Source organism: Hesperophylax consimilis, chromosome 23, assembly GCF_061612785.1.
Source record: "Hesperophylax consimilis isolate HC1 chromosome 23, BYU_Hcon_1.0, whole genome shotgun sequence".
Lineage (NCBI taxonomy): Eukaryota > Metazoa > Arthropoda > Insecta > Trichoptera > Limnephilidae > Hesperophylax > Hesperophylax consimilis.
The window spans coordinates 4,285,757-4,309,455 of NC_142858.1; the positions used below are offsets into that span (position 1 = coordinate 4,285,757).

At 34.8% G+C, this 23,699-nt stretch overlaps 1 protein-coding gene and 1 non-coding gene across 2 annotated transcripts in view; one reads left to right on the forward strand and one right to left on the reverse strand.

The window, feature by feature from the left end:
• trio (trio Rho guanine nucleotide exchange factor) overlaps positions 1-23,699 on the forward strand; it is a 684,295-nt gene that overhangs the window by 403,949 nt on the left and 256,647 nt on the right. The window lies entirely within an intron of this gene.
• Positions 1,212-1,283, reverse strand: TRNAG-UCC (transfer RNA glycine (anticodon UCC)). The gene has a single exon. It is a non-coding gene; the product is annotated as a tRNA-Gly (tRNA).

A 23,699-nucleotide genomic window follows, 5' to 3' on the forward strand; every position in this document is an offset into this window, starting at 1 on the left:
TGCATAATCGTAGGTGGAACCCTTCCACTGTCTAGAGCGGTTGACTATTTAAATAGAGAAAAAACGAAGTTCCAATACACCAAGAACTTACTGCATAGTCGTAGGTTGTACTCTTCCACTGTCTAGAGTGGATGACTATAACGAAGTAAAAAATTTTTTTTTGTACTTCATTCTTTATTCTGTTTTATTGTATCTGTCTATTGGATTTGTCTAGGGAAATAAATATTCTATTCAAAATTTTAGTTAAAAAATACCTAACTCTGGAAAAACCTACGTTTTATAATGGTATTCAGAATCTAGGGAATTATTTAGAAAATAACTCGCAATTTTTATGTTTACTATATGACAACAGATTATTATCAAAATACAAACACAGCACTCCCGGCCGCACATAAACCGGCTAACGCCGTGTAAATGAAATTAAAGAGTTATTCTTACGATATTATATAATGCAAAAAATGGTTTTTGGTTCAATCTGATTATTAATTAATATTTGATTCATTTACGATGTAAAATTAAAAAAAGTGGGTGTGTCAAGCCTACGCAAGACAGAAGTGAAACTTCTAGTTTCAGCTGATGCTTGGCGTGGCGCAGTTCGCTGGTGTCTGAGAGAGAGGAAAGAAGAGAAGAGAGAGAACGTTCGTGAGCGGCTCCCCCACCTCAACAAGGTTTCACTTCAAAAATGCCACAGCCGAGAATCGAACCTCGCTTAACTGATTGAAAGCCAACCACGCTGAGCACCAACTGTAAGCAAAGCCGCATAAATTGATTATATTATGTAGGTTCTGAAAATATGAGAGCTTGTTATGTTTTATAATGTTACCTACATCACACCCAAAATATAATATATTTTTAAAAATAATGTACAATGTACAGAAATAGAATCCCACACAAGATCGCGTAGTGCGCTCTAGCGAACGGATATTTTATCAGAGGGAGATAGTTTTAATTTTTTTTTCTGTAAATTATTACATATTATCAAAATAAATAAATTAATTAAATAAATGTAATACAATTATCATAATATACGGATTAGATAATAATTTTAATCCAACACAATAACGCAAAGCGCGCTCTAGCGGAGTAATGTTTTATCACAGTGAGATAAGTGTTTTTATTATTTTGCAATATTATTTTCTTTTAAAAAATGTTCTGACCTACTAAAAAATAAGATATTTAATGAAAAAGGCGTTAAAAACAAAAAAATAATGTGCGATGGCCGAGAATCGAACTCGGATCAACTGCTTGGAAGGCAGCTATGCTGACCATTACACCACCAACGCCAGTTGTCGGGATGAGCTAAGAAGCATTTATATGTTACTTCAAAACTTTGACTAGATCAAATGAACTTTAATCGGTGGTGGGGGTACCCGCATTTTCGTTTCGGTCATGAGTCGGTTTTACTCCGGTCCTCGAAATTGCATGACGCGCGTAAAGAAGTTTCACTTCAAAAAAAACAATATTTTTAAGCAGTAAATTAAATACCATATCTAAAATGAATCTTTACTAAACTGGTAGTTTTTTCTGCGATGTTGGATGATACATTCTCTTTTGTAGTTAAAACTATTTAATAAAACTCCGTACCCTGAATATTCGCGCTTCGGCGTTGTTTTTTTCTTGGTAATTTATTGTCATATAAAGCCTAGTTGTACCATTAAGTAAATAACGTTAGACTTTCCGGATCGTAGCCGATAGTTCAGTTTTTAAGTAATGAATTATTATATTGAAATTCATTTCACTATTCGTACTTGCCCACTCCGGCTTCCTCGGAGGGTGAAGATAACATAGGTAGAAGTTTGCTAGACATCATTTAGATTCTTCTCAGATGCCTCCGGAGAATCTGCGACATTTTGTAGCCATGGACTCCATTCGAATTCCATAACCGTCATTAGGATTTTTATAAACACATGTTCCGACATAGTGATAATATTTTCGTATTTTACTAAAAGTTTATCGGGAACCGGAATTTATCGGAGTTTATCGGGGAAAGTCGTTCGTAAAGGGCCTGCAATCCCGTTTTTAACCTAATCACCAATAATTTGAAGAGATTCTTATTAAATTATCAAAGCAAGCATGTTGGAACCGAATCCCGGTGGAATGTAATTCCACGAAGTCCGATTTGCAAACACTCGACAATTCGACTACGAAAAACTCAAACTATAGAGGGTGTTAAGGGACGTACATTACTTTAACCAGTAATTATAAGATATTAATAAAATATGGAAATGGGATTTTGGTCTCCGGCGACATTTTTGATGTTTTTTTTTCAACAAAAAACATAGGAAATCGGTAGGAATTGGACAGCTGAAAAACGGGTGGAAAATGAATTTTTATATTGTTTTAAAAAAAAAATTAAAACACATTGTATAATATGCGGAAATTCAATCAACCTCAAAAGAAGCAAACCCACCGCCGACAGACAAAACCGACGCCTCAAATACAAACTGAGAAATACCATCAAAATATTATCGGATGTGTTATAAAAAATCACTGTTTTACGTTACGTATCAATAAAAATAATTGATCACTTGCGTTGGCGTTCACTTTATGCTGACGTCAAAGGTGTGAATCGATTTTTATAGTACTACACGGATACTGCAATATTTTCTGTGTCATAAATTGAAAACTTTCTATGGGAGTCTTTAAAACGCGTTAAGCTTTTATTTATGGGTAGATATATCATTTACCGGTTTTAGTGGCGCAGAGATTGTAGAGAAGATGCAGTAAATTTTGTTATTCCGAATGTCGTCGGAAAGTTTCAATAGCTAGATTTATCGGTTTTGGAAACATGCACTTCGAAGTTTGTATGTTGGTGACACAGACCATAGTGCAGTATCACCGATGATACCGAGAATGAAATTAACCAACTTTTCTAAAGATGGTGGTGATACTGACGACTTGTAGCTGTGACTTTCTTTGTATTAAATCCTAGGTAGGTACACTTCGGATAATAACCTATAGTTTATTTGTATTAAATCCTAGGTAGGTACACTTCGGATAATAACCTATAGTTTATTTGTATTACCAAGTCCTTTAACCAGCGCCTTTGAAATTTGTTTAGGATACGAACAGACATTCGTATGTTCCAATATTATAATTTTATTATAGTCCGCAACAATAGTTACCGTTGAAGGGTTCATTTCACTTATTATTCCATTCACTAAACTAACTAACTAACCATTACGCCGTTTCGCCGCAGGGTTACGTACTCTTCTATGCTGACTGTTGACATGGCCAAACTCAAAAATCTGATTTACTTGATCGTGCCATGTATTCCTCGGATGTCCCCGACATCTGCTACCATTTTCATTTGCGTCATATATTCTCCTTACCAAACCATCTAAGCATCCCTTTCTGATATCTTAATACAAACATAGATTCTAAAGACGTAAATCCAGTTTAAGAGAAATACCGTTCATAATTTAGGCAATTTTTTTTTAAAGAAACAATTCCGGGTTAGGAATAACCTGACATAATTTGAAAATATCCTACTACCTACCTACTACAGTAAGCGGAAAGTGTTGCTTGTGTTGTGATGTAGGAATTAGCAGAGGAATTGAACACACCACGCCTGTGTGGGACAACTCAGCCACCGAACGGTAAAATGTACTTTGTTTGTTGAAACATTCTAAAATATAAAAACAGTTTTCGAACAGCGAAGAAAAATGGATATAAGCGTAAATCGTCGGGGCACTAAACGTAATAGATTTCGTGGATAATAAATTTAGAGCTTCGTCATAAACTTCCAAAACTCGCGCACCTAAACTCAATTTATTATGTTTTGCAATCAATAAACGTCTGTCGCTACAAATTTCTTCGTCAAATTTGCCTCTATCTAAAATTTATCGTTTCGAGCGATGTTATCAAAACATTTCCCTAAATCGTTGGAGGGAAATCTCCCGCTCAGCCCTGTCTGTAGATATAGCGGGAAATTGGCCCGTGAATTCAATGCGACAAAGGCATGTCTGAAGACAATACCGGAGATGCTACGCCGATAACTGTTCTCCTCTGAGCCTATATTTCAATTTGCCTCCATTTAACCAGTTTCTTGATTTGACTGACTGATAATTCTATTAGATATAGCGGCATTAATATACCAATATTCACTCAGCATTCATAAATTTCGCCCTTGGGGTGTTTTTTTTTTGTTGCAATAGAATTTATTCAATTATTTTTAGATTGTGTTTGTATTTGATTCATATTGCCAATGGTGCTTTCCTGAGCTTACGGACACTACACACTTTGGTAGGTACTGTTGCTTTTTACCTTTGTAAATACAAGACTGCCATTTCTGTAGATGAATGGGAGGGTAGGAGGAGTGGGCGAACCCAGTGTAGGGAGGTGGCCATTTCAAGCAATGCGCAACGTTGTGAATCGAATGGCAATCGTTTCAGAATGGTGACATTTCATTAGAGCGATTCTGGGATTTCCAGAGTGTCTCACACTCATTTATTTAACTAATTGAAACGAATAAACTTAAATTAATGTAATGTACTATTTAATCAACAGATTTGAAATGTTTTATTTTTTCTTCATCAGGATACAACTTATACTGAAAGTTAAGAAATATAACCTATATAAAAATAATTACAATCAATACAAATTATTTTATGGACCCCCGATTTGTTTGAAACATGGTCTTTTATTATTTATAATTTTGCGCATACATTTTACAGATGATTACAGTTTACAGAAACTGTTAATAATCACTATAATCGGTATCGGTGTTCGTATAATTTTGATAATATATAATTATTATTCATATTGTATATTATTAGTAAAGTATATTGTATATTAATCCTCAAATCCTTAACCTTTACATTATTATTTATGTATTTGCAATTTTTTTATTACTAGGTTTGAAGTATGATTATTTAAAAAATATTATTTAACTCCACTTGTTTACACTGTCATTGGTGGAATATACGATCTAATTATCTTTATCGTATAATTTCTGCATTATTTATTTACCATTTATAATTTAAATTTGTTTAATGATATTTTGTTATATGTTAAAATTATTTTAAGTTTTAAATTATAGGAATATTAACTAATCTAGTAAGCACGAAATCTAAAATTGTTAATTTTTGAGCAAACTGACTGTTAGAAATTTTATTTAATACTGTGTATGTTATATTATGAAGTAAGTCAAATTAAATTCCTTTCGACAGTAGAAATATTCAGAACCAAGAAATTCATGCTCCAATTATCTTTTATTTCTAAGATAAATGGATTTTTTTGACGGAGTTCTTACTGAAATGAAGTTAAAATTTAATTTATCTTTCAGTACCGCTCAATTTACAAACAACAAATGTCATTTAGGTATATGTCTTTCCCAAAATTAAGATATTTTATTAAGAAAACAAATAATTAAAAATCTTAATACCATTTTGTTTAAATACAATGTTATGCAGACCAACATTAAAAAGTCCGTAGACAATATATATTTACGGAATTAAGGGTTTTTATTTCATCACGTGAAACATTTGAACATAAGCTAATAAAGTGAAATGATACTATTAATGCATTATTGGGGATATCCAAAGCTTTTAAGAGGTCTACTAATTAATTTTCATGTAATCTAAAAAGATGCCAAGAAGTTAATTTGCCATTATTGAAAAATGATGTATTTAATGGTCAGCACCCAAAAATACATACTTAATAGTCCTCAGACGCAAGAATTATTAAACATGATTCATCATTAAATTCTATACTAATAGTTTGGAAATGTCTAAGTTTTTGAGTGAACAAATTCTTAGAATGTTAGCTCATAAGTTCTATTAGAAATACCTACATAATGGAGATTCATGTAAAACGTTCGAAATCGCCTTTACCGGTTTTCATATTTATTTAAATTTAAAACATTAGGTTCAGTGCGAGGATTTTGTCAGCATTTTGAGTTAGCAGAATACATAGCGATGTTTAGGGCCATGTTAAGTGCTGCCCTTGACTGAAACTTGTAACTCAACTCAACTGTAATTTGCCGAGCCATGGACCATCTCACTTATATGTTCTTGGAGTATGTTATATGCTGTAATTTCTACATCGTACATCGGTCGCGTCTGGTTATATGTAGGTGAATGTATGATGGGCTGCAGTGTAACGCGGTAAACTACGCGCTGCCTACGAGGAACATCGGTCCTGCTCGTTGTTGGTCGACCGACGGTACGCGTTTCACTATTTCAGCCAACTCTTCTCGTTTCAAGTGAACGGTGGGATGGAAGAATCATCTGCTCTCTCTAAATTTCATTCTTGATTCTATATTCACACGTTTCTCATTTTAAATAAACTATCTATTGTGACACCCTTTGAGTTTAAGCCTCGAATTAAGTACACCAAAATATATTATTATTTCAATATACTATGGAGGGGTAGTTTCACAGAATTTGAAACATTCATCACACTTCAGAGTTAAAATTCAAGTTATAAGAAAGATTTGTTACTATCCATGTACTGTGAAACAATCGTCTTCACATGACATAACAGCACTTGAACAGAACTTTCACAAAATTTGAATTAATTTTTAACTTAAAATTTGATGAATTGTTAAAATTCTATAAAACATTTTGTCCTTAGCATTCAAGAAAAAATTTAAAGAATAATATTATTTTTTTGATATCTGACAGGAAATTAAAACTCTTTAACGGGTAGGTATATAATATTACATATATTTCGTTGGCGTGTTGAAGAAACCCTATTCTCTCGGGAGACCACATTTCAGAATTGAAAGGATGCCGGATATGTTAGAAATTAGCTCGATCCGAATCTCTCTCCTTTTCCTTCACGCCTCACACCATTCCTCGATTAGTTCATAATCCCACGACCCCTTAGCGATGAACTTTGGGATAGTATTCATGTTTGTAATCGATTCCGTGACCTTTGCCATTATAATCATTGTTGACTTAACTGCACGGGCATTGTAAAACAATCTCACCGCCCATTACTCTGTGTAGGTGAGCTTCTACATGGTTGTGGCAACAACTTGAAAACATTGTAGCACTACGAACACTGCTTTTTCTCCCAGAACTCTAGAACCAATATTTGCCTCAGAATTTGAAAAGTACGGCAAGCAAATATAAATGCAGCTTGATACCGCTCCGGCTCGGAGCGATGTTGTAACAGGTGGCAAAAGCAAAAATTATATTAAATCTTTATACGCCGTGGCAAACTTGAGCCACAAAAACTCTCCTTGCTTAAATTAACATAACATTGTTATATCGACGAAAAACACAGGCGTCAACTTCCATATTGTTTTTTTGATAATATTAATACAACTTACAGGAAGACGCTTCAAACTCGGCTTATAGTTTGAATATTATTTTCAAAGCTTTTGGAAAGTCAAAATCCACGTATTTTCCGAGTATTGATTCGTTGTACTCAAGATTTCTCTTGCTAGCTTCAGTCGTGCGTTTGATTTTGATTCCGAAGGCTGCGTTAATCTAATACATGGGCAGCCATCAGACTGCGTTATGTCGTTTGCTAAGTTTGAAGGACTAATTATATTATAACTCATGGCAAACAAATAAATTAATAGAACCTTCTCACTGCGTTTTCTGCAATTTGTACACACTGAAAGGTTACCTACTGAAGGGTTACCTACTTCTTCGATGATCTTTATGTCCATTTTCTTTTAAATTTAAAAGCTGTTTTTTAGTTGTATTGGTAATTTACACCCAAACAAACTTCGGGCAAAGTTTGTCTTTCGATAAGTGTCTAATTTTATTATGAGTATTAATTAGAATACTCAGGTTTTATCCAGAAAAATCTTGATGAATTTTTTTTCAATGCTTCCGTTTTATGTACCATCGCATTGTTTATCACGCCAAACGGTGCTAAGGTCCCATACATATTGATTATCCCATACTTTGATATCAATGATGAAAGAAGTCTGTTATCATATAAAAGATGTATAAAAATATCTTAACGTATGCAAGAATAATAATTAAGCATATATTCTTGTTTATATTATCGTTACTATGTTAATTGATAATCATTTATGCTCTGCATGGTTGACAAAAAATCATTATTAACAATATATATTTTATTTTACCTTTTGTACTTGTTTTTTATAATTTATTTACAATTAACTCAACTTTATATCTAACTTCACACTTTACACCGTAAATTATACTTTATACTTAACTTTATATTTAACCTTTACACTTTATACCGTATATTATACTTTTAACTTTAAGCTGCATGCTTGCCTTGTACTTTTAATTATATTTATAACTTATGTTAACATATCGTGCACCACGGCACATGTCGTGCCGTTTGTATTTAAATTAAATTAAATATGCCAGTGACAAAATATATACATTACATACACACACAAATATATCGTCGTCCTAATTCTTCACATTCCTACAGGTTGGATGACTAATAATACTTATTAGAAAAAAAGGAAAATTTATAAACATAATTACATGGTCATGATTTATGGTCAGTTTTTATTGATTATATATTTATATTTGTTTCTAGTATAGAGTCTACTAACTAAGATAGGTACATTATTTTGCGACGATAAATTTTGTTGCCTTGTTATTTACGTTCATATAATTTTACTTATCATCTTATTAATGTTCAATATACCTGCTTATTATTTTTTTAACTGAATTTACGCATGGTGCCTATTTTTTATATTAAATTAAAATAAAAGCGCTTTAGGTATAATTTTAACAAATAAAATATATTGAATATCCACTCTTGCTGAAATTCAATTAGGGGTCATCAAATACCTACCAAAGGTCGATTGAAAGAAATCGGTTTCATCATAGACATATGAATATTAGTAGACCTGCCCTAAGTGATTAAAAGCGTATTATCCCCACTCCCCATACCGGTTCCATTGGAGCCGGCTGTGCTCGCGTATGGCCTCAAGTGAAATTTGAAAACGTGACGTCATCATTCTTGTGCGAACTATGGTCGAGGCATCATCGGTTCATTTTACGAAATAACACGGCAAAATGTTGACTTGTGATATGAAAACTTGTAAAAATAGATGTGAAAAAGAGAATAAACCCAATTGTCGTATTACATTCCATAAGTAAGCATTATTTTACTTTATTTTAAGCTTATTCACACCGTATTATATGGATCAGTTTTAGAAACATATACTATCACATCACAATGTAGCGATTCTCAAGTGTGCTCATCGTTGTTTACTGGGGTAAGTAAATTATGAAACATTTGTAAAAGTGTCTTAACTAAATACTCTGAAACTAACTACGACTCTGCAAACAGAAGAAATTTACTTTGCCGAATTTGGACTTGGCAAATTAGTTCATAACGTGGCGAGTAATTTGCGCTCCCATGTAAAAATGTCTATTCATTCAAAAGCAGATTTTACTTTTAAGAACTAAATGGTGATATTATAATGCGAGATGCCTATTTACTGTCAGATTGATTTATTGACGAATCACAGTCAGCTTAACCCCCTTCGTTCTTCAACAGTTGATTTTACCCCTCGCCATTATCTTCTCGTCTATTAATTCCTATGTCTGTGGGTTTCATCAAATATGTTTTCTCGATTTATCTTTATGCAAACATATACTTATTTATCCCAACTTATTTTAGGTAGCAAACTTTGTATGGAAGAGTTTTTTGAAACTTTCCCAAATAATACGATTTCGGTTGATCTTATATTGGTACGCGAAAATACGCGATTTCTAAAATAAGAGTTGTCAGCACACAATGTTGAAATCACAAAAATATTTTTACTACTGTAGGTAATGTATTTTGCGCATTTTAATAACTTCTGACAGGTATAACTTTTCGACTTGGGGTGGTTTGAACCGAGATATTTATCTTTACCTTCGACGATCTCGATTCACACAACCGTCGAACTGTCTTGTAAGTGTTCAATAACGTCAGATTCGATGTACCACTTTCTTGGTAGCATCTGCGTATCAAATAAGTGTATAAAAAAACTTTCATCTTTTAATTTTTATATGAAGATCAAGAAGGAAAAATTTATTAATAAATTTCTACACACTCAAAACCAAACTTTGGAAAAATACGGCTTGTATACCGACATAAATAAAATAAAAATGAATTATTAAAGATTTGATGGACTTACCGGTAAATTTATTTTCGAAAGCCGATCTATGGTAAAATTTGTACAGCGGCATAGGTATTTTTTTCGAAATTTAAATTTCCCTTGTATTAATGTATTTTACCTTTTCTCGATTTTATGCGCATATTTAATATGATATTATGGTAACGGTAGATAGAGATTTACTCATTCATCATTGACTAGGTTGTTGCAGCATCTATGTAACGAGTATGCTGCCTTGAGCACTCACACAGAGCGGCTCAATATAGCACAAAAAGGAGTATTAAAGACTATACTGAAAGTTCCGCTTAGAACTCCGACAGAAAAAATATTCAAAAACTTCAATGTTTACAATGTACAGAAACTATATTCAAAAAATATTTTATTTAAACTGAAAAAAAACATATTCGAATACTCCACTGCCCAACATAAATACACAACCAGGGCAAAAAGCGAAAATATCCTGATTACTCCCAGTTTGAACACATCCTTTGGACAGAGAAATAATAAATTCCATGCTATAAAATTGTTCAATGCTCTACCAAATGAAACCAAAAAAATAAACGAAATGAATATATTTAAAACAAAAGTCAAAACATGGCTTAGAGATCAAAGTAATAATCAACTTACAAACATTATGAAGACAATGTAAAGACAATTCAAAACTAAATACAAAAATTTAAGAAAAACTACAGGCCGCCTCAGAACAGGAAACCCTAGTGAGGAGGACTGTGAAAAAACTACAAAAAATATACTTATATTATACTTTAAACCTACATAATGTACAAATTTTGCTATTGATATTAATAAATAAAATATTAATAAATAAAATAAGTATAAATTTATTCAGGCCAGTTAATAAATTACGAAATTTTGAATGGAAAGGGTGGTTGGTCGAAGAGGATGGAGGGGGGGGGGGGAGTCGTGCTTAATTGTATATTGTATAAAAAAAGGTTTCTAACTTTCCGTTGTTCCTTTATTGCGATGGTTTTCCAATTCACCCCGGGCCACGCAGCTCAAATTTACAATACCGTTTATCTCTTGAGATAAAGGTTGAGGGGGCAATTGTGTCCTTGTCCATTTGAAAGAAAAATAATAAGAAAATGAAAAAAAAAACTTATTTCAGAAGTGTCTTTTTGGTCTGAGAATCTTCTGTCGACCGCGGAGAAAATAATGGTTTCGGAATTAATTACGATTTAGTTACACTCTGTACACGCAGATCCTACTAGTCCGTTATAATAGGCGAAAAAGGATTAAGAGATTATGAAATTCACTTGAGAGGCGGCACATCCCTCTTATGGAGCAACTGATTTATTGTTTTCTTTCAGAAGCCAATGTTAAATATTTACTCATCTTCGTAAATAAAAATAACATAAAAACTTACGTGATAAAATCTTCACTTGGCTTACGAAATTGAACAGGCAAATGATGCCCGCAGATTCTTGCCAGCGCTAATGGAGATGAATAATATGAAAATAAATTAAAACTTCCGGAATAACTTTTTTGAGAGATTCTAGGCTCGATTCCTTGTTGTGACCGCTGCCTTTTTATTTTCTATGACTTGTTCTGATTCATCTTTTAAGATTTACTAGTATTATCATCTTCTTCATAGATACAAATTTGAACATTTAAAAAACAATATTGCTGCCTAAAGGTAGCGCACAACAAATAAACATGATAAACACGCGTCGTGGCCATAATTTGAATAATGTAGGTCTGAGCCCTCACCTCCGACACGGCAATGATGATAGTTTTAACTCCTGCTCACCGCCGGGCCCGGCCTTGGCAATATTTATAGAATATCCCCTCATGAATTATTCACACGTGCAAAATAGCCAAATCTTCATCGCCGTCAACCTTTTTACCCGCCCCCCGGTATCATAATACAAAAGGATGTAAAATGAGGCTTTTCACGAATTACTCAACGCTGAGCAGGTCAGGAGGGGCAGAATATTTATAATGCCTATAAATATTGTCTAGTAAATTGGAGGGAATACAGAATGTTTCGTTGCCTGACAATATTTGAAAATCTCCTACTACCACCGCAGTAAGCTGAAAATGTTGCTTGTGTTGTGATGGAGGACTTAACTAGTCGAGGAATTGAACACACTATGTCTGGGTGGGACCCAAACGCGATGTCAACTCGGCCACCGACCGGTTCTTTAGATATTTAGATTTATTTGTTACAAAAGACAGGTTAAATTAAGATTTATATATAATAGATAACAGTAATGTAGGAAGAAATTTTTTAATGAAACAAAAATAAATCAAGATACATAAATATAAAAAGGGAAATTAGTTTTTTGTGTGAATAACGCACAAGGAGGGGAAGGAGATGGGTTGAGGAAGGTGGGGGAGTTATTACTTTATAAAACCTGATATCAGTTGCAGCAAAAAATCGAACGGTAAGCTCAGTCGTTAAGAAATGTGCACAGCCTTTTCTGTCTCGCGTAAAGACGGAAGTCTAGAAAACGTACAGTTATCTGCTCGCAGCGTTTAATTAGCTATAATATTGTGAAATTTAAATGTTTCTGTCAAAAATTACAAGACGCCATCGTATGTTTTGTTACGTGTTTTAGAATCTATTGTTCAATAAATGAATAAGTGTTGAAACTCGACCGAAGTCAAGTAGTAGAACAGTTAGTCATATAAATGGTATTTATTGCTCCGTGTTTTAGAATTTATTGTTAAATTCAAATTAACGAACAACTTAGTGTTCTGTCAAAAATGTTCTCATTTAAGAGAATTATCTATAACTGAATATGCTATGTGCTACAAATCTTATATTCAACTCAGTGAAACTAAATTAAATATTAACCCTAAACAATTCTGGAAATTTGTTAAACAAAAACTTATTTAAAATGATCTCCCTTCAAGTTTATTATTTAATGAAACTCACGCTAACAACGATATCGATATTGCCAACCTTTTTGCTGAACACTTCTCCTCCATATATTCTGATAGCACTAGCACCATCCCTCCACTTAACTATACCAATACTATCGACCTTAATAATTGCCAAATCCCACATATTGATGTCTTCAACTCCTTGAAAAATCTTTCCTGCAAAACAAACACTTGTCCAGATGGTATTCCTGAAATATTATTGAAAGAATGTACTATTGTATCTAAGCCACTTTGTTTATTATACAACTTATCACTATCATCTGCCACTTTCCCGAATTCCTGGAAAGTTTCCTATGTAAGACCTATTTTTAAATCGGGTAATAAATCGAACGTAGAAAACTATACCTACACCTATATCGATTTTATCTCATATTCCAAAAAACTTAGAGTTAGTAAGAAAATAACACCGATTTTCAAAAATGTACTTATTAACTGTCAACTCACGTCAAGACCTTGATTTTTTGGTATAAGTCAGAATGTTTTTTGTCGCTCACTATGCAATTGAGGATATTTTGTACCATTTTATTTTTAACATGGTCTTGACTTGATTTGACACTTCTATTTCATTTCTATTTTCTTATGTTTTCCCTGTTTGTCTCTGCTTTTATATACCATCCTTTACTCTTGTATTGTACATTGTCCCAAATCTCGTGTCGCTTTGTAATATATTGGACGTAAGTCCGTTAATTAATTAATAAATAATAAATGAATACGTGTTGAAACTCGACCGAAGTCAAGTAGTAGAACTAGTTAGACATATAAATGTATTATTCGGTTGTTTAATTTTGAATTACGTTACATGCGTTTCAACTCCTCCAGCTAATAATGCATCGAAAGGGATAGCAAGCCAGTTTTTAGTCGTATATGGAAGGGGAGCGCCATGGTTAAAAATGGTGTAATTGTCAATCACCATAGGCGTAGAATATCTGCTACGTGCTTATTAAAGTGTACCTACAGTAAATTAATTTTACAGTAGCCAATTATTAGTGCAACAATCGGTTAAAAGTACCTACGCCGCTGATGTTGTATATGAGATATATATTTATGATAATGCTGTTCATTGGTTTTTATTTTACTTATTAGCATGTGTGATAGCTTAATAGAATAAAGATGGCCATTAATAACAAAACTGTATCGATGTATTATTTTGTTGTTGTTATTATTTTTTTTCAATCAGGAATGAAGTTACGTGAATAAAATGTAATACTGATTAAAGTAGCTTTCTGACACTTAGGACGGATTGTTTCAGCAAATTTGAACTATTCTTAAAATTTCAAAGTTGATTTTCAAGTTCTGTGAAAGTTTTTTTCAAGTTATGTTATTACTTGAGTTCTCTCAAGTAACTGACCTACAATGATATAATAGCCTTTGATGATAAAGGTATATTTAGAAAAAATATTTGTACATATACCCTTGCTCAGGGGCGGTTCTCCCCTCAGGTCAATTGATTTTTGACAATTCGCTGGGTCAACTCAAAGACTATCCATTGCTTTGGCATCTTCTGTTCATTTACAACGGGATAGCACTATGTCTTTCGTCTAAGTAAAAAATAGGTACCGAAGAAAGCTTAGGGACGCTTAGGTCATGGCCGTTAGGGAAAAGCACGATTAATGTTGTATGTTTTAAAGAGATGATGACATATATTTTGTTATTTGTTTTTGGGGTGTTATGCCGTGTTGCGCTCCTTCTTTAGTCAACGTTTCGGACACCCCAAAAACAAATAACAAAATACTTCTGGCCGTGAAAATCTTAAATCATCTTTAAATATATGTCGGTTTTTCATTTTGCACGCTTGTCGTGTGTAGAAAAGTGGTTGTATTTCAATTGGACAGTTAGGGAAAGGTTTGGAATAATTATTTATGTTGTTATCGATGTAGAATGAGCTGACGAGTGAACAAAAGAAAAAAAACGTAAAAGATCAATGTCAAATAGAATCGCAAGTCTAAATTTAAATGGAATTGATAAACTTCGCGACGCTTCGCACCATGTAACCACTATACTCTTAGGACGGGTTGTTTCGGAGAACTTGAACAATTCTTCAAATTTCAAAGTTAATTTTCAAGTTCTGTGAAAGATATTTTTAAGTTCTGTTTTTATTTCAGTTCTGTCAAGGAACTAGCCTATAATGATATAATAACAGAATTCGAATAGGACTTTCACAGAACCCGTAAATGAACGTTGAAATTTGATGAATTGTTCAAATTTTCCGAAACAACCCGTCCTTAGTTTCGCACCCAGTATCTTTGAATATTGCGGACGGGCGTTTCAAACACTTATTTTTTAAATTATTTTATGGTGTTCCCAACTATATTAAGTCGTATCTTCTTTAAAATAATTTAGCACCTGGATTGTGTAGTTATTTCCAATCTACTATTTTAAAATAAAATTATTATGAGTCGCGGACTCATGATGTATCTACTACAAATTTATATTGATAATAATATATGGGCATTTTTCTCAATATCAAATAAATATTAGTCACACTTTTTTTTTCAAATTGACTACCACCCCTGGATCTCTAGAGCCGCCTCTGCCCCTTCCCTTTATTTTAACTCTTGTGAAAGAGAAAAGATATATTTAAAGTTTATATCGTGATGTACGATCAACTGTGTCGCTGTCATTAGTTTTAACATTTAATAACCTGAAATTTAAATACATTTTCCATGTTGAATATTTTACTTGTAATTCCGAGAATATAACAAAGGATTAAAATGAGAATTAGTTAAAGAAGAAACAGTTTGGCGATTGAAAATTGCTTTTTCTTTTGACTCTAGTAAAAAATATTTTTAAATAATGGAACATACTGTTCGTTAAAAGTAATGTAACGTTGTCATATGCATTACGCATTATTGCTTTGTTTACGAGCTCTTTACAGAAAACAAAGGTTAGAAATAGCGCGGGCGGTTTGAAAATGAATTACCATACGAGAAAAAGAAGAAAAAATACAGATAAAGTCTCGCAGAAGTGTCACGAACAAGTTAGCTGTGGATACTATTTATGTTTCCTATACAAATATACATCATGCCGATAAAACCTACAAAGACCAATATTTTACGAAAACAAGACGATTTTAACATGCTGGTTCACGAAACGAAAACATGATACTTAAGTAAGTGTACGTGAATTTATCACCTGTCATGTTCTATGTTCTATGCATTCGATTTCAGTGTCTGGGTATTACGGGTTCGATCTACTTACATCACAAAATTAACTCGATATAATTTTTTTTTTAATTATAATAACTCGAAAACGCTTTCAGTCTAGGTGTTGTTAATTTAACTTAGTCAAACGCCCTCAAACAAAGTTGATATTTTTGAGGTTTGCGAGGAATATTAATTTGCTCATTTGATCTAAACCCGACTTCAGAAACCTCATGAATGGTTTGTCGTAACTACATCATATTCGTAGGAAATAACTTTATTCTACTACCGACCAATTTGCATACTGTCTGTTTTACCGAAACTGTTTGAGAAATTAATGCTAGATGTCATTGTAAAACCTTTCAACAACATTATTGTTCCTAACCAACATGACTTCATCACAGGTCGCTCTACCTTAAGTAATTCAATGATTTATGAAAATTACATATCTGAATCCTTTGTTCTCAAACATCAAGTGGGCAGTATATACACTGATAAACTTTTGACGAGGTTCGACATCACATTCTTATACAGGGTTTTCCAATAAGAGGTGTTATTTTGATATTCAAAGAAAAATGCCATTTTTTAATATAAATGTTCAAATGTTTATTTCATTATAAAGAGGAAGGTATTCCGTTAATAGTGAAAAATAACATCAGTCAAATGACCACCACTACCACGCCTACAGGTCCATATCCTTTTCATGCAATTTTCCATAACCAAATCGCAAAGTGGCTGCCTTATGTCCTCGATAGCCTCACGAATTCCATATTTGAGGTCTTGAATCGACACTGGGCTGTTGGCGTAGACCTTCTCTTTCACGTGGCTCCAAAGGAAGAAGTCGCAAGGTGTTAAATCACAAGATCTCGGTGGCCAATTGTGATCACCTCTTCGAGAGATAACACGGTCCGGAAACTTTTCCTGTAACAGATCAATGGTTTCGTTGCTTGTGTGGCACGTAGCGCCGTTTTGTTGAAAGTAAACGTTGTCCAGATCAACACCATCCAATTACGGCCATAAAAAACATTAATTCCTTAATTAATATTCAAAATAACACCTCTTATTGGAAAACCCTTTATATAAACTCCGGTTGTTGGGTATTAAATGTAAATTATTGAGTTGGATTGTTAGTTATCTTAGCAATAGGGTGGTTGGTGTAAAGATTAATTCTTTACAATAATATATATTTGAGGCCACATGTGGGGTTTCTCAAGGGTCCCACCTCCGCCCAATATTTTTCTTATTATTCATCAATGACTTTGTTGACCACTGGCGGTTCTCCCCTTAGGTCAATTGGTGTTTGACCTCCAAGAATATCCCCTCTTCTTCTTCTGTCTCTATGCGCGCTATTGAATAAACGAAATGGCACTACATATATCTTTGGTCACAGTAAAAACAGGTACCGTGAGGGAGACAGCACGATTAATATTATATGTTTTAAAGAGATGTCGACATAAACATTATTCTGATTTTCACGCTTAGGTGGAACAGTTGTTATTTTTCTACTGTAATTCTTAATGATGTTATCGACTAAGAATGAAGATGAGGAATGAAAAAAAAAACACATAAAAATCATTGTCAAATAGAATCGCAAGTGTAAATTTAAATGGAATTGATAAACGTCGCGTCTCTTCGCACCCCGGAACCACCATACTCATATATATATATATTATAGTATCTATCTATCTATTATATTATCTTTTGATACTGCGGACTATTGTAATGTTGTGCACAACTACATTAAGATGTAATAATTTGCCGCAAGTAGATGGATTGTGTAGTTATTTCCAATTAATTATATTAACATAATATGTTTTTTGAGTCGCGGACTCATGACGTATCTACCTACAAATTGATATAAATAAATTAAAATTCCTTTTTTTCTGGTTCTATTGCAACTATTTATTTATTCTATCGCAACCTTACTCAGTTTACCGTCCGCTGGCTCATTTTGCGCGCGATCATTTGTACATTTTGTGTGCGAAGGTAAAAGGGGGCTTGTATACCGAAGGCCCAAGTTTCACACATTTCCAAGAAACTATACAGGTATGTTTTTTCTATCAAGAATATAAAAACTTTGAACGTTCGTTTCTCATTAACGGTCCCTAATCCCGTGCTACGTTATTAGCAGTTTTACACTGTGTAAATTACAGCGCAAGATGCTGAAGTATTTGAAAAATCATATTTTATTTGAAAAACATAAATTAAATTTATAACGGTTCCAAGGTTCTCCATGACGCATTACCACACAATCACAACAACCTCGCAATCTGTGTGCAACATACAACACAAATTCAAATAATGCATTATTCAAACATACAGTTTTCATTCAAATGTTGTACTTGCCACGAGGCTCACTATGGCACATTTCCAAACTGCCTCGATATACCCGCAATCCTTGCACAAAGCGTTCTTGCAACAAAAAACTCATTTTTTTTTATTTTCAAATAAACCTTATATTTCAATTCCAGTAAGGTATTATACCCGACCTAGTTTACCACACTGCCACAAGAACTTCGCAATATTTGCACAAAGCAGTTATGCAACAAACAAGTTTAAATAATTAAATATGTTATTATGAGCACGCTTCATGATGAAAACTTTTGTGGCAATGAAACTAGTTAAATCAGTTGAATGCCTCAGTCTGATTACTGTCATCCCCAGTAGCCGAGAGTTCAGAGAATGCTAATAGTAATGCACAACAAGTAGTCCAGTCAAGATGTACATCCGTGCTTGCAAAAGGTCCAGTCATTCTGAATTTTTTATATGTTGTTAGGACCTAAACCAGTATTAAAAAAAAATTTTGCAACTTCGAAAGTGCTGTGCGAGCAGCGGTGGACCTAAAAAACCAGGAAATTTTCTGATTTTTTTCAGTTTTTGCTCAATATCTCAGTAAAGGAAGGGTCTGACCGGTGTAGTCGGTATACACACTTTTAAAGTAGACTGAATTTGCTATAATTTGAAACAAGCTATATAAAGCCATTGGTTTTCAAGATACAGTTCTTCAAAAATAGGCAATTTTTTCCAAAAAGTGAAATTTTTTCGAAATGGTCACTTATTTTGTAAAATAATTTCTAAAATACGCATCTCACGTCAAATATTGTATGAAATAAAGTGGTTGTAAATTTAATAAGCTTTTATTTGAAACTAGATTGATATCTGTAGACTGGAAACTAGATTGATATCTGTAAACTAGATTGATATCGGTTCTCTCGAAAATGGCAGATAACCAAAAACAGTCATAAGTGGGTTTTCGGTGAAATGCAAATAAACTGTTCTCGCGTCTTTTTATGGTTTTATTGTGATGTGAAGTAAATCCATTAATCTTCGTGAGTTTATCCTAGGGTTATAATATAATTACGACTATTTCAAATTTCAAGTACCCATTAGTACCTATACCCATGGTTACCCATATGAATGGGCACGCATATTCACGAGCTGTTCGAGCCCACATTTTGGCAAACCTCACACTGGCCAGCATTGTTTTTATGAGGTTGACATAACTCCTGAGGAGCGAGACGAGACTGAAAAATTGCTGCGAGACACTGAAAGGTCTCTCACTATATCAGCAGAAGAAATTGATACCTACCAAATACTAAAGGCAAAATTTAAAAGTGCCTTGGAGAAAATTAAAGCGAATGGTCTAACATCACAGTTGTGGGTCCAATACTTTCGTATGACCACTTTGATAAAACTATTCATCCAGGCAGAGTGTGCTGGTGATTGGAACCTTCATTTTTACACTGTCCACAAGATGCTCCCTTTTTTCCACGCAGCTTGACATTTTTTGTATGCTAAGAGCGCGCACCTCTATCTTCAGGATATGATGGCTCTATAAGATCGGATGGATAAAAGTGAATACGACATGTTCACAAAAGGATCCTTCACCATTTGCCGGTCTGACAAGTTTTGGTCTGGGTTGTGGTCAGACCTAACAATTGAGCAGAAGCTGATGCGATCCATGAAAACCTACGGTGGGTTGACCCAAGGAAGAGGAATCTCCGAAAGTGTTCTGGCAAGGTGGACAACAGGAATGGTGTTTATGTTGAACATTTGTGAAGAACTGGAAAGTTTTTGCAGCTTATCATGTCATACTGGAGAGCAGCATGTAGACATGAGACCTTCTCGAATCATCCGAGATAATAGTGATGTGGAAAAACTAAAAAAATTGGTTTGCTCTCCACCCTCCATTTCCCAAAACTGACAGTTTAATTTCTATCAGTAGTGGTTTACTGGCAGGTCCTGAAATTAATTGCCACACAGCCCAGAGAGTTGGATCGGAAGGAGTAATGAAAATTGTGGGGAAAATGTACGACAAGGTAGTAATATAACGGAAAAATAAAGTAACCACGCTGGCATCGATCACCTCAACCGTTAAACTGCCGGACAAAAACAGAAGAGTGGCTGTGGATCCGCTCACAATTTTTCAGCGAGTGTGTATTGCAAAGAAATCTGAACAGGATTTACAGGATGACTTCAAATATGAGTTGGCCCCGTTCCCGATGTCTCTGTTCAATGAACAAGGGATGCGCAAGGGCACAAAATCTACTCTGTACTCTGCCTTCACTCCTCTTTCCAGCCACACGCCGATAGATGCCAGCACTCACGTCACTTTGGATGTTGGCTACCTCTTGCACAAGGTCGTGTGGCAGCGGAAAAGCACGGTTCGAGCACTTTTGGCGCGTTATACCACCTACGTCCGAAACCACTTTGGGAAGAACGTCTCCATCGTTTTTGACGGCTACCCCGATGATGCTACCAAAATAAACACCAAAACAGCGGAACGACTCCGGCGCTACGCAGCTCATTCCAGCTACGAATTGACTTTCGATGAATCCACAGTAATTCAAATTGCTCAAGAGCATGTTTTGGGCAATGAAAACAATAAGAGACGCCTTATAACTCTTCTCTGTGTCGCCTTTCAGAAGGAGGGAGTAGAAGTGGCTGTTGCCGAAGAATATGCTGATCGAGAGATCGTCATGATGGCGTTATCAAAAAGAGCAGATGCCGATCGGGTCGTCATAGTGGGAGAAGATGTCAACCGGCTCGTTCTTCTCAATGGTTTAGGCGCTGAAGAGACAAACGTCTATCTTCAGAAGAGCACGAAGGGTGAAGCTGGTTGCTGTTACTACTCTACGACCTCCTACAACAATCAGGACTCCCGACAAGTACCAGGAACGGTACTATTTACCCACGCGTTTGCCGGTTGCGATACCACCTCACCGCCGTTTGGCCAAGGAAAGACCTAAATCAGCACACTTCTGAGCAAGAGTGAACCACTTGCTGAGCAAGTGGAGGTCTTCCTTCGGCCAGACTCTACCCCACAAGCCGTGAGTGAAGCAGGCATCAAGTGCTTCGTGGCTCTATATGGGGGTGACATCGCGAGGGATACTTTGGATTTTCTGAGGTATAAGACGTTTGTCACTTCAACAAACATAAACCTCGCCCGTTTGCCACCGACGGAAGATGCTCCAGGCCACCATGCAGCAAGGTGCTACCTCCAAGTGCAGAAGTGGCGGGGAGTCAACTTGAATCCCATTGAATGGGGGTGGAAGCTGTCTTCTCAAGGACTCACCCCCATTCCCACCACGATGGATCCCGCACCTCCTGCCCTTTTGCGAAAAATTTCGTGTAAATGCAATAAAGGATGCTCTGGGAGCTGCTCGTGTAGAGAGGCTGGGCTCCACTGCTCAGTCCTCTGTCAGTCATGCGGTGACAAATTTTGCATTAACGTCCCGGATGTGGAGCTGAAATGCTCGGACGATGAAGATGACCCGACTACAGACTGGGCGCCTCTTCCAAGTAAGATAAAAAGAAGGACATGATTTGGCAACCAAGACACAATACCTGCATGATTTATATTAGTTTTATTTTTGTGTACATGTAATTTGTCCTTATAGTAGGTACCATGATGTTTGTACAAGCATTTTGGTATGTAGGTATATAAAACAATGTTTGAAGATGACGTAATTCCCGATAGATGTAATATCTTTTCTTTTTTTCATCAAAAATCTGTTAACTGTTTGATAAATAAAACCATAAAAAGACGTGAGAACAGTTTATTTGCATTTCACCCAAAATCCACTTATGACTGTTTTTGGTTATCTGCCATTTTTGAGAGAACCGTTAAGTCTACAGATATTAATCTAGTTTCAAATGAAAGCTAATTAAATTTACAACAACTTTATTTACCACAATATTTAACGTGGGGTGCGTATTTTAGAAGTTATTTTACAAAATAAGTGACGGTTTCGAAAAAATTTCACTTGTTGGAAAAAATTGCCTATTTTTGAAGAACTGTATCTTGAAAACCAATGGCGTTATATAGCTTGTTTTGGTCTCAAATTATAGCAAATTTAGTTTACTTTAAAAGTGTGTATACCGACTACACCGGTCAGACCCTTCCTTTACTGATATATTGAGCAAAAACTGAAAAAAATCAGAAAATTTCCTGGTTTTTTAGGTCCACCGCCGCTCGCACAGCACTTTCGAAGTTGCAAAATTTTTTTTTTATTACTGGTTTAGGTCCTAACAACATATAAAAAATTCAGAATGACTGGACCTTTTGCAAGCACAACCCCCTTTTCATGTTTAACTTGACTGGACTAAAGGTACCTCGGCCTTTTTGTTCGCCACTTCCATTGAAAGCTGCTGACCGTTTTCAAGCGGCAGTAAGTACTCATCACTGGCACTGGCACTGGCACTGGCACTGTCTACTATCTCACTTAACGAACACGGCTAAGGCTAAACAAGGTTAACGGTAAAGGTACTGCCGGGAAGTAAACAAAGGTTATTCTGTTTATCTCGGACCATCTCTTGGTTTACCCCTGTACAGGTTTCGCATTACGTTGACACTGTGGTGAAGCGTTTTTTGCGATATTCTACGATATATTTATTTTAAATCATTTACACCATTTGTTGCGTCGTTGGCCATTCTCGTCGCTACACAAACATAGGAAGTTCCTGTATACCTTTTTTTATTTCAAATCCATTACACACTTATGTGTACTGCTTGTCTAGTCTAAAATCTGGATCTTGGCTAATGAAAAGTGGGCAGCTTCAAGTCAAAATTTGCCTTATACATATAAACTCAGTATCGCCAATGCAGTTGGTCATAGGTATTCAAAATAAATAATTTACTTGTTCAAGTAAGTATTTTATTTGAACTTAAATTTTGAAAACGGTTTCTGTACCTTTTTTTAATTCGCGGATGGAAATTACGGCTTCCATCCACTGACTGTTCCAAATACAACGATACTATTAATGTCCTGAATGCATCTCTAAAATATCAAGGAGTGTACATTTTGCGAATATCAGTGATTACAAAAAATCTGTTTTCAGTTCCTTCTCTGTGGGTAGGTAAATAATATCAAGTAACTATACGTCCTTCGCCCCTCATGTGAGAAGCACTATCGTAGAGTACCGTTGCATCCCCCTTTACAAAACCTGCACTTAGGTCGAGCAGCGGTGAAACTACAAGCTTTATATTCACATATCTATTGTACAATTAATGGGTATATCTATATGGGATTTGTGGGATTGCGCTAACTTTCCCACATCCTGAATAAAAAATATTGTTATTATTAAGGACCGCCGGG